The sequence below is a fragment of the Colias croceus genome, chromosome 15 (genome assembly GCF_905220415.1).
Source record: "Colias croceus chromosome 15, ilColCroc2.1".
Lineage (NCBI taxonomy): Eukaryota > Metazoa > Arthropoda > Insecta > Lepidoptera > Pieridae > Colias > Colias croceus.
In genome coordinates, this window is record NC_059551.1 from 546,262 (window position 1) to 559,002 (window position 12,741).

Consider the following 12,741-nt stretch of genomic DNA (forward strand, 5'->3'; position numbering starts at 1 on the left):
AACACATTACTTTTATATTATTTAAAATAAGTGATACTTAATTTTTATTAATAATAGTACTAAAAAATTAAAATAATTATTAAGTATTTTACCCATCGTGATTTTCACCGCTTTTGTTCAACTAATTAAAATTGCATTAAAAAGGGCAGTTTTTACACAAAAGAACAAAAAATATGAATATTTTTAAGTTGTTAGCAGGTTTTATATTTAGAACATAATAATTATCTTATATAGCTGCTAAACTTGTTTTTCATTATATGTATTTTCAATTTATGTAGGTATTTATAAAATGGTTCCAAACTTTAACTTATGCATAGTAACTTACCTATTCATTATGTGCATAAACCTACTATTAAATTGTCTTTTCGATTTGACTGTTTCACAATTATTATATTATATTCATTTATAAATATTATGTCTTACCTTATTAAGGCCTAACTCCAATGATGACCTAACATATAACAACATAGTACAATAATTTCCAACTAATCAAATACCCAACTATGGTAAAAAGCAATGTAAAAAAATATGTAAATTATGGTTGGTGAAGTAACAATATTATGTCACTATTGTAAATTGTAGGAAGCATTGTGTAACTTGACTCGTGTATGCCTACTTCTAGATTTTATTGACTATTTTCTTTTTTCAACCGACTTTAAATAAAGGAGGAGGGTTTCAATATTTTTTTGTGTATTTTTTATCGCAACTTTCGACTGGGTGAACCGATTTTCATGATTCTTTATTCTTGTTCTTACAATTTAAAGGCGGTTTAGTTTTTTGTTAAAAAAGAATTGGAATTTAAATTATATACTCAAACTCAAACATTCATTTATTCTATTAGTCTACTATTTATTAGCACTTTCGAATCGTCATTACATAAGTATTTTTAACATTTAGGTACTACCGATTCGGAAAGATCTATGGAGAAAAACCGACAAGAAACTCCATAACATATATTTGGATATTGTAATACTGAAATGTATGTGTGTTTGTGATACAGCACCTAAACGGATTTAAGTACATTGAATACGGATTCTTTGATCGAAAATTCGAAACCGTCTTTTGATATGTTTTTAGCTAAGTTTGCTGGAAGTCGAATCAATTGTCTACATGATATATATTCATTGGAAATAGAGTGTTAATTAGTATTTTTTTTTGTAGGGGTGTTTTTTATTCAAATGTAATTGATATTTCAAAGAAAACTTATATAAAAAGAAGCAATTTTAATACGTACCTACTACCGTACTGAAAAGGTGTAAATTTCATATCGCTTAAATATGGCCTCCAAAAGCATTACATAACTTGAACATACATAAATTTCAGGCAAAATCTAAAATGTTGCCAGTCACAAAATATCAGTTTCGCAGTCCATTGAACAGAATTCTATCTGGGCACGAATAAATCAGCTTTTCGGTATCGGATCCGGGGGAAATTAAACACGTCAAAACGGATTATAACCTGACGTTTGCCGTTAAATGGAAAGGTGGAAAAATTGCTTTTTAGTTTGCTCCTGACATTTGTACGGCTTATTGATGAATTTGGAATTTTGTAAGATTTTTCTCTCTTGAATATGGTAATAGGACAGAAATCACATAAAAATACCTTGTTATTAGGCGAATTTAATATTGTAAGACCTAAATAGTATAAGTAGTTCTTTGTGTGTGATGTTATTAAATTCACAAAAATTTATCTACTGCTAATAGTGTCCCCAATTCCTTGTTCGAAACTAATCGGCGTTTTTTAATCATTTCCTCCTTACATCATCTGTATTTCGAAGAGATAGGTAAGGTAAACAGAACATCTCGAATTAAACATGCATAATAAACTAGAATCTGTGAAATCGGCTATTATTAGTGTTTTATTAATTTACTATTAGTATGTCCGGTCAACACGTCATAAGAGCAACAGTGAGCGCTTTCTTCTTTTTTTCACTTAGCAACAGATACCTGGTGCATCAACTGTACTAAACACCATAAAATACCATGATTACATTGATCAAAGAAAGCATAGACAATAACAATATGTCACGAAACAACGACGGTCGTGTGAAACAAATTGCCGTTCGTATCGCTCGTGTTCTTGCTGATAAACCGGTGTTGCTAGGCGCGGTCTGGCCTACTATACGGATAGTCGGGTGGAGAAGGGATTTTCTATTTAATATAAAACCTGTAAAAGAAAATTATGGGATAAAAACGACAAAAATGAATACAGGACACACAAGTTTTGAAGTTACTTCATATGGGATTAAAAAAACAATTTTGCCTAACTTATTACCATACCCATTTTTTGATGTGCTTATTAAAACTGAAACAGATATCACCTACAATCTAATGCATACTGCATAGTACAATCGATTTCTAATATAATTAATAATTATGTATTACCGAACTCCTCCGAAAGACTGGAACGATTTTTATTGAACTTTATTTAGGTCTTTATATCAACATAATATATTTTCATAGGTACCCCTAAGTGATAAAGACGTCCTATAAAATTTTACAGATCAGCTAGTCTTCTCTACTATATAAAAATAAGTCGGGTTTTCCTTCCTGACGCTATAACTCCAGAATGTACGAACCGATTTCCACGGTTTTGCATTAGTTGGAAAGGTGTCGGGCTCCGTGAGGTTTATAGCAAAGAAAAGGTGTCTCTGGTGGCGAAACGGAGTTCGCCCGGTTTGCTAGTTACATATTATGTTATAAAATATTAGTTAATTTAATACGTTTTTCCTGACATTTGAATTATTAATCTATTTACAGAAAATGAATCGCCAAATGTGTTGCAATTGCAAAGCGTAAACTTGTCCAATTCGGCTAAATTGTTTATACGTATTTTTCAGGCACAAGGAAAGTTCTTACCTAGAGAAAGAACGTAATAGGTCAGAACAATGTTTGCAAGGGCAGCTAGTATCACTACATAGTATAAAACAAAGTCGCTTTCTCTGTCCCTATGTCCTTATGTATGCTTAAGTTATTTTTAAAACTACGCAACGGATTTTGATGCAGTTTTTAATAATAGATCACTATCTATTCAAGAGGAAGGTTTTAGTATATAATTTATTAGGTTTTATATAACGCGGGCGAAGCTGCGGGCAGAAAGCTAGTATATTATAACTGACTTCTTTACCCGACTGTACATAAACGAGCGATGTTAGAAAGCGCCGCGGCCGGCGCCAGCTACCACTCTTAAACTTAATTATCCCAACAATAGCAATGCAATATATGAAAGTTGTGTTTGCGGACCCTACGATTTGTGCCCAAATTAATGGTACCGTGTCTCATTGCTTTAATGGATACCGTGTGATTGTATTCTTGTGGTAAATATAAACATTTATATAATAAGTAAATAATACTATATCTATACTTTTATAACTGATACTTTTTTTAGTAAAATACTAAGAACAGTATGTTGTAACAGAATGTTTACTGTGATCGATTCGACCATTATTATAAACAAAAGAAGAGGATTTGACACACACACGTAATGTGATAAATGTAATATCAATAGGGGTGTGTCAAATCTGCATTCCTACATGTACTAACTACTAAGTCTAAAAAGGGATACAAAGATTTTGGTTCACGTATATAGAAGACTAGCGATCTGCTCTGGCTTCAACCGTGGTACAATCATAGCTTTTCCTATTCAGGAATCACGTAAATTTTCAGTTGTGAAAGAATTTTTAAATCGGCAGTTCCTGAGATAAGCGGGCGCAAACAAATTACCTGTATATTATAGCTATGTATAAAATACTGACTCATGCTTGCACTAGATTAAGTACAGTAATTTCGAACAATTGAACACCGGGGGTGTAACTCAGTGGTAGAGTGTCTGCTTCGCATGCTGAAAGTCCTGGGTTCAAATCCCAGCACCTCCAAAGGCGAAATACTTTTTATTTTTTCATTTACTTTTATTATGAATGTTTTGCTTATTTATTCGATTTTTTAAGAAATTTGCAAATTTTTTTTAAAGTTCCTTTCCTTTTTCAGGATCATTGTATTAAGAGATGAAAAAGATACTTTAAAAAGTACAATACATATTGCGCATATGATTATTTATATAACAGTATTTATTTACATAGGTACACACTTTTTATAGTGTTTAATAGAAATAGATACGGTACAGTTAATCAAAACAAAAGAGAGAGTAATAATTGTTACAGATAACAATACAACTAGTATTAATAAAAAAACGAGTGACTTTTTATTTTACAAAAACGTTAACTTCAAAGAATCACAAAGATTTAGAAAATTTTCCTAATGTCTACGTAAAAAGTTACTAGAGTAAATTTGATATTTAAGGTTAGTTTACGTTCTATAATATCTAGTTTCTACATTGTAATTGTATCTCTATTCAATAAAGTCTAAGTACATACAATAATAATATCAAAATACGAAAATAATAACCTAATCTAATATCATAGTGCCAAGTGTGATCTCTAATTGATAACATACACGGGGTCAACAACCTGCCCTACATTTGGCTGATCGCAGATGAACTGTTACTATGCGCTACTATCCTATTTACTGCATAAATTGTACAAGCCAAACCAACCCTTATTACCTAAGTATAACTGACGATTATCGCATAAAATAATTTTGTATTCGAAAAACGTGTGCCACCGTACACATGTGGTTTGCATACGTCCATGTTTTATGTGCTTTCTCTTGTGATTTTACTACTTCTGGTGTAAAGGTTAACTTTTTATGTTGTAGGTGTCGAGGTTTATTGCACCCTTCCACACATTAAAGCTTGCGGAAGATATAGGTATTAGAAAATAAATAAAAAAAGACGTGTGGCACCCGGGGACTGCCGCGGCAAAGCTATTGCATAGCATGCCTTTAAGCCATAACTCCGTGCCCGTCGGAGTGGGGAGCGTGAGGTTTTTCGGTACTGAATTTCTGGATTCGGTCCCCGCGCTCAAGGCCCGCGATAGAAGCTATGCAATAGCTTAAAAATCCGTAAATGTAAATCTATAAGCGCAATGCTTCTTTGCTAAAAAATATGTTTTGATCTTTCTTGTATGACTTGCCTAAAAAAACACAGGCCCAGAGTTTGGAAGATATTAAGAAGTGAAAGTAATTTAAAAAGTATTTTCTTTTGTCTGTAAAACCGAAGGATTTAACGTAGGTACGAGCTTTCAGCTCAAAGCTCACTAAAAGTTCATATAGTTTAGTCCAAACTTTTAATAACACTAGTACATAACTATACATTTTTTTTATTTGTTACAATACATATAGTTTAAGTACATTTTAAATTCGAATGTTCCCTTTGGACATTTCGCATTACAGCTGATTGATTGATTGATGAAAATAAAAAATAGTGATTGATTTTACTAAAAATACGATGAAGCTCGAAAATATATGCCTATTTTATTTTTTTATTGGTAATAGGGAAGCGCTTGACCACAATCTCGCCTGATGTGTGGTCTAAGATGGAGCGCGCTTCCCTAGAAGGTACCTGTTCACTCTACGCTTGAAAACCCCCATATTTTACTCGTCGGGGAACACAGACTCAGGAAGTATGTTCCAGTCCCTCGCGGTTCGGATAAAGAATGTTATAACAATAACATTTGGGAATTAAGCTTTTACCTTTGTTACACAAAGTAGGTAACATAAGGTAAATAATATATTTTTCAAGTTATACTTATTTAATTATTTCGAAAGTAATTTCACTAGTTTAGTAACTTAGCAAGCAACTTGCAAATATTAACATATAGACCCTGACTTCCGTACTACTCAATAAGAGCATTAATTTTATATCAGTTATAGGGAGATTTGAGCAACTCAATTAAATTATTAAAATACATCATTATTTATTCATCATATCATTGTGAACTTGAAAGCTTCTTTTTACAAAATAACTAAAAAACATATTACAGTAATGTGAAGTTAACAAAATTACCGTTTAAAATTACCATCAAGCGACACAGCCATTGCGTATAATTTGGACACCCAACAAAACTCCTATGCTTGTAAGCAAGAACTAGTAAAAAACACTAATGAACTAATACTGTAAAGCCATAAAATTAGCATTGAACACTAACTTAAAGAATTAATGGTCCGTTACAAAACACAAGGGCTTTTAGATGAACATCGCGGGCATTAATGTACCTTCGCTATTAAATAAACTATCTTGTTACTTGGTAATTGGTTGATTTATGTATCTCTGTTTATCTCAGTAAACGACGAACTGTTAAGTCATACGTCGATACACAAAAAATATATATGTACAAAACAGTTGATGTTTGTTAATCCCTTTAAAAGTCGGAAATTGCTGGACCGATTGAGCTAATTTTGATGCTCGAATATTTGTAGAAGTTAAGGGATTTTTTACAAGCGATTATTATACATATTATAAAGTACATTATACATAGTTCCTCAATCCAATCCTAATATTTCCTAATTCCTTTAATATATAAAACTATAGAATTATGAAATATAACTTTAGAATTATGTATTTTCTAATCAATTACACATTGCCGTTACGTTTCATCAGATTATCAAATAAATCAACTCATAACATAAAATACTCGTATATAAATAAAAAAAATGAGGAACTAATACCACTATTAATACGAACTACTGCGAATGATTTAATATTCATTCGTATAAAAAACAATAATTAATACGGTAATGATGTGTTAACAAATACTTAGTATCGTGTGAAAGCTTCCTCTTTAATCAATTCAATCGTAATTATCATTAAAAGAATAATTACGAATGGAAAAGTAAAAAAAAGTAGAAAAGGACTGGATATTATCTACTAAGACTTGAATTAATCAGGTCAAGTTGTTAGGACTGAATGCCATAGATGAGGGATTGTAAAAATGACTTCACCTTTGCTTTTGACCTTTTAGGAGAGTCAAAATATGACATCGTTAATGATATAAGATTATTGGAATATAATATTAACTTAACGCTTATAAAGAAAGATATTATTTATCTATATTTATTTATTTCCTGAAACTTTGTACCTGAACAATGTATTTATATTTATTAATGAATGATTTGATTTGATTTGATTTAACATAAAAAAACATATCGAAGAAACTGTTTAACTACACTGTCTGTAAGGTTATAGTTATTATACATTTTATGTCAAAAAACAGACTGAAAATCATAGCATTTAGAAACATCACAAACCGCGAAAAAAGTAACGAGTTACACAATTGTTGGGAAAAACAATATTACAATAAACAAAATCTATATCATTACTATCCCCATCTTATAATAATCTTAATATATATAAATCTCGTGTCACAATGTTTGTCCTCAATGGACTCCTAAACCACTTAACCGATTATAATAAAATTCACACACCATGTGCAGTTTGATCCAACTTGAGAGATAGGATAGGTTTTATCCCGGAAATCCCACGGGAAAGGGAACTATGCGGGGTTTTCTATGAAAGTGACGTACGTATTGGCCTAAAAAAGTTAGACCGTAATAAAGGAGCCGGGTCCGATGGTTTACCTTCTTTATTTGCAGTTGAATGTCATGTCGCCCTTTCCTTACCCCTCTCAATGATATTCAATAAGTCAATAGCTTCTGGTATCTTTCCTAGTGCATGGAAAGAGTCTAGGGTTGTTCCCATTCCCAAATGTGGTAACTCAACATCTGTGACGGACTATAGGCCAGTTTCTATACTACCTGTCTTTGGCAAATTGTTCGAGATTTTGATAAGACCAAAAATAACGTGGCACATAAAACAATTGATTTCACACCAACAGTTTGGTTTCCACAAAGCTCGATCCACGACAACGAACCTTACCTCGTTTGCGACTTTTTTGACGGATTCAGTAGACGCTAATATCCCTGTTGACACCATATATACTGATATAAGCAAAGCTTTTGATACCGTTGACCACAAGGCTCTAATTCACAAACTTTCTTCTTTTGGTATCACAGGAAACTTGCTGAATTGGTTTTCCTCATACTTAAACGGTCGGATTTCGAGGGTGGTTGTTGCCGGATATTCGTCTCAACCTTTTCCAAACCTATCAGGCGTTCCCCAGGGATCGGTTTTGGGACCAATCCTGTTTAATATTTTTATAAACGATGTCGTACCACTTTTTAAATACAGTAAATGTTTTCTATACGCTGATGACCTCAAACTCGCAAAACAAATAAATAATAAAGACGATGCTCTTTATTTACAAGCTGACTTAAATCGCTTGGTGGACTGGTGTTTGACAAACGGTTTAGCTCTGAACATAGATAAGTGCAAGTATATACGTTTTTCGCGAAGTACACTCAGTAACACACAGACATACACTATAAATAATAAGATATTGGAAGAGGTAACCACTATTAAAGATCTCGGAGTTGTTTTTGATAATAAAATTAAATTTAACACCCATATCGACACTGTTGCAAATAAAGCCTTTCAAATGCTAGGCTTTGTAATCAGAAACACAAAAGAATTCAGGAAACCACAAACTAAGATCAAACTTTTTTCGGCTCTAGTTCGACCCGGTCTTGAATATTGCTCTCAAGTCTGGTCACCGCATTATGAGGTACATATTAAGCGTCTAGAGAAAATCCAAAAACGTTTCCTGTGGCACCTAACGTATCAATGCAATAAAGTAAAATTGTTAACGACGTATGAAAATCAATTAAAACACTTTAATCTCCATCGTTTATCGGACAGGAGACAGTTATTGGACATGAGCTTTTTGTACAAATTAGTTAATGGTTTGTTGGACTGCCCGTTTCTTATTGAGAGAATAAATATTAACGCACCTTCGAGGATGCCCCGTGTAGATAAATACGCCCCTTTTTCGACCAAAATATCTAAAACCAACCTGGGTCAGAATGCCACAATGAATAGGCTCTTAAAACAATATAACAAGTTGTCAAAAGATCGTGCAATAGACATAGACATATTCTCAGACAGTCTTCCAAAATTCAAAAATAATGTTGTTGCTTCATTTGTTTCATGATTAACATCATTGGTCTCGGTTAAGTTTTGTGTGTTTGCCTTGTGTTTACTATTGATTTTATTTTTATTGGTTTACTCTATTTACATTCTCATATTATACATTATTTACACTGTTAATAACTGTTAATAATTGGTTTTAATTGTAGTTGAAATTTACGTTTTATTGTTTAGACTAATGGATTAATGTACATATTAGTCAGATTATAATTAATTACCTACCTGCTTATTGTATTAAATGTGCCTATTTATTTTGCTGTGATATTAATTTTTTAAATGTGGATTAAGTTATATTTTATATTCCCTACTGATTTTTATGAATTTAAATGTTTATATTTTAATGAATTTTATTTTTAATGTAGTCTGCAGTTGTATTAAAATTAAATATGTATTTTTTTTAACTAAGATTTATTTTGTTAATTATCAAAATAGTCATTTAGTCATTTGAATAAATTGTATATTTTTCTTTTATTTTTGTCCGTTAACAAGCCGTGGCAACTTTTAAGTAAAACAACACTTAGCTATATATATTTGTAACTTGTATATCTGTTATTTTATTGGTGTATGTTTTGTAAGTGGCCCTGAATAAATAAATAAATAAATAAATAAATAAATAAAACGCGGGCGAAGCCGCGGGCGGAAAGCTAGTGTAATAAATGTATTTTCGCAATTATATTAACTTCGCATATAGAAGCAGAATACAGATATAAGTCGGACCACACCCTTTCATTAATCATCGTTACAATTCTGCACTTACTTTAATTACACATATCATTTGTTCCTTTATTTATTACAGGAAACTGTTTTCCATATTAACCCTATTGTGATAGTGTCGTATTTTATGTTATTATTCTGTATAATATTATATTATGACTAATGGCTATGTAAAGTCACTATAAATATAGTTTTGGGACCTTTAAATATGCTCAAATAATATAAGATCTCGTGAAATTGTTGTATTGTCAACGATCCTTGATAAGTGTACAAAGTTGAAATTACGAGGCTAGTTTTTCAAGCTAGGATAGGAGGCTAGTGTCAGTACGAAGGGCGCCGGGCGGTGGAACGGGGAATGTAATCCATCGTCCGGTGCGGTGAGGCGACTTGAGACGTATTCCGCTCATGCCGCCAACGGGAGGGAAGAGCAGGCAAACTACCTTTCCTGTTCTTGGCTTGCGCCTGGCCTGGAGATGGGCTGCCGCCGAGGGGGTTGCGGAAGAATTCTAACAAATACCCGCGGCCCCCTCATTAAAGCGGCTCGACGGAACACAGTGGGGTTTTAGTCGGTAAGAATCCGACATAACCCACGGCTCCTTCCCCGGGGGCCGTGGGTATCTTTGGAAGATTTCCCCACTATAAAAAAAAAAAAAAGGCTAGTGTCAGTAAACTAACAAGCTAGTACTTCTGGCTTCGTTTGGACAAAACAAGCTAAATGGAGTAGAGTTACAAGTGTACCTACTCATATATAGGTAAGCATGTTAATAAGCATACAATCACTGTTTGCCTATTATATCAATATTTTATAAGAAATATCTCTTCAACCAAACGAAGTCGCAGACTCCAGCTAGTATATTAACAGCTGTAGCCTTGTATTTCATCTTATATAAAACTCACAACGTTTCTCTAAAACCTGACGCAATATTTTTTAATCAAGAGAGCCAAAAAGGGCGGCCTGAGTTATGTCTAATAATTATATTATGATATATTTGACATCTGCTTTAAACCAGAAAAAGCACGTACTTTCTAAAACAGGTTGTTATATAAACGAATTTACTATTATTTGAAGATGAAACACGGAAACTTTTAAGTGCTTTTAAGCTTTCTAGGTATTAGATATATATACCTTATAATATTTAATAGAAAGTATTTATTTATTTATTACACTTTACTATGCTTGTATACATATTTCTATTATTACATAAAACTAAAACTTATAGCTAAACCAGCACAGAGGGCGGCCTTATTACTAAAGAGTGATCTCTTCCAGGCAAAGTACTTTTGTTATCTAAAATTAACTAAACTAATTTGTCTATTGGTTAAATTATAGCAATGACACTGCGGGCTGAAACTTATAAATTTAATAGGCAACATTTGACGTCTATCAATTTTATCTTCGAAGAGGTGTAACTTGTATAAAAACATCGATTAAAGTGAATTAATCGATACGGATTTGAAACATTTGTCAATCGAATTTATTAATTTATGATGATTTTTATTCACAAGTAATCAATGCATTCGATTCTAGATGACAGATTTCGATTTTTAGAGTAACATCTCTGGTATTTAAAAAGAAAAAAGGTTTATTGACACAAAATTGTAGCGACGTCAGTTCTTCAATTCAGAAATTGTTTATTATGTTTAGAATGGTTTATCAGTAAAATGAAATCTTAAAATTACTTGTATTGGTTATTATTATTATAAATATGTAATCATAATTTAAAAAAGTTAAGCAAATGTGCAGTTCTAACAAAACGAAATATCATGTTATTCTATGTCGTCGTTACTAGGTTACGTTGTTGAATTTTGTTGAACTGTCAAATGTTGCCTATTAAAATGGCTCTACTATAGTTTGTTACTTTGTGAGTATGAATAGATGGATATTTTTGACCTACTTCACGTAATATCACCTGACCGAAATAAATAAAAAATTTAAACAGTTATAATTTATTGATTAATTAACACATAGCCACTAGAGGCATATTTTTATCCATCTAACAAACTAAACCACCGATTAAAGCTAGAATATTGACAAAAAACATCCTCCCAAAATATTGAAATTGTTAAAATTCAGGATATATTTCACATAACCCAGGGCCGGCATCAGATAACCAAGTTAAAATGAAACATTAAAATGTACGTGATGGAGATTTTTGAAAGTCCTGTAATGGCTTATCTAATATTCAATTCGGGTCTGGCCCGGGTGGGACATAAATTTCAACTTGGAAGGCCATTCATTTTGCAATTATTACCGGTTTTTATTTCAGCCCTGCTCTTAATTACTATCAGGGCTGGTGATGTGTGTTTTTGCGAGTACGTGGAGATGGTATGGATTTCAAGTGCAGTATTTACCCTAAGCTACCGAAATCGTACCTACATACAGTAGTCGAATGAAATGGAAAAATGATTCAGAAAGCTAGACACTAGACATTAGTAATTATTTAATTTCCAAAAGTGTAGTATACATTTTAGAAACTGCGTCTCGATATTACATAAGTGATGTAAAATTTAGCATTCAATTGGAATTGGAAGCGAATTTATATTTGGTTAAAAATTTAACATACCTATTACTTGCATTTAACAAAATATTTTTTATTTTATTGTATGGGTGACAACCCTAAATTATCAACCCTTTCACGGACTACTATAAATATACGCCGTGATCCGAAAAATGTAACTTTATTTCATTAATTTCGCCCCCATATTTTAGATGGTTTAATTTGGAAGCTTCGATGTGTTTGATTTACGGTAATTGTTAAATGATACCACCCTTTTACATAAACGATACTTTTTATCTTCTCTTTTTTATCATTGATATTTGAAAAAACAACCCCATGTTTTTATATTAGTGACATACACAAATATAAAAACGTAGGAATACAAAAATAAATAATTAATTTTTTATCAACGATTCTTCAATCAGAAAAAAAAATGTTTGTTACACTTTCACGTAAAAACTACTGAACAGATTTGAATGAAACTTAACAGGAATATAGGTTATAGGTACATTAGAATAACACATGAGCTATAGAAATACTTGATTTTGCCCGCGGATTCTTCCGCGGATGAAATCGCGCGGCACAGCTAATA

General features: G+C 32.1%; 1 non-coding gene across 1 annotated transcript; it reads left to right on the forward strand.

Moving 5' to 3' along the window:
• The first annotated feature begins 3,802 nt into the window (after positions 1 to 3,802).
• On the forward strand, positions 3,803 to 3,874 carry Trnaa-cgc. Its single transcript has one exon. It is a non-coding gene; the product is annotated as a tRNA-Ala (tRNA).
• Positions 3,875 to 12,741: the final 8,867 nt, after the last annotated feature.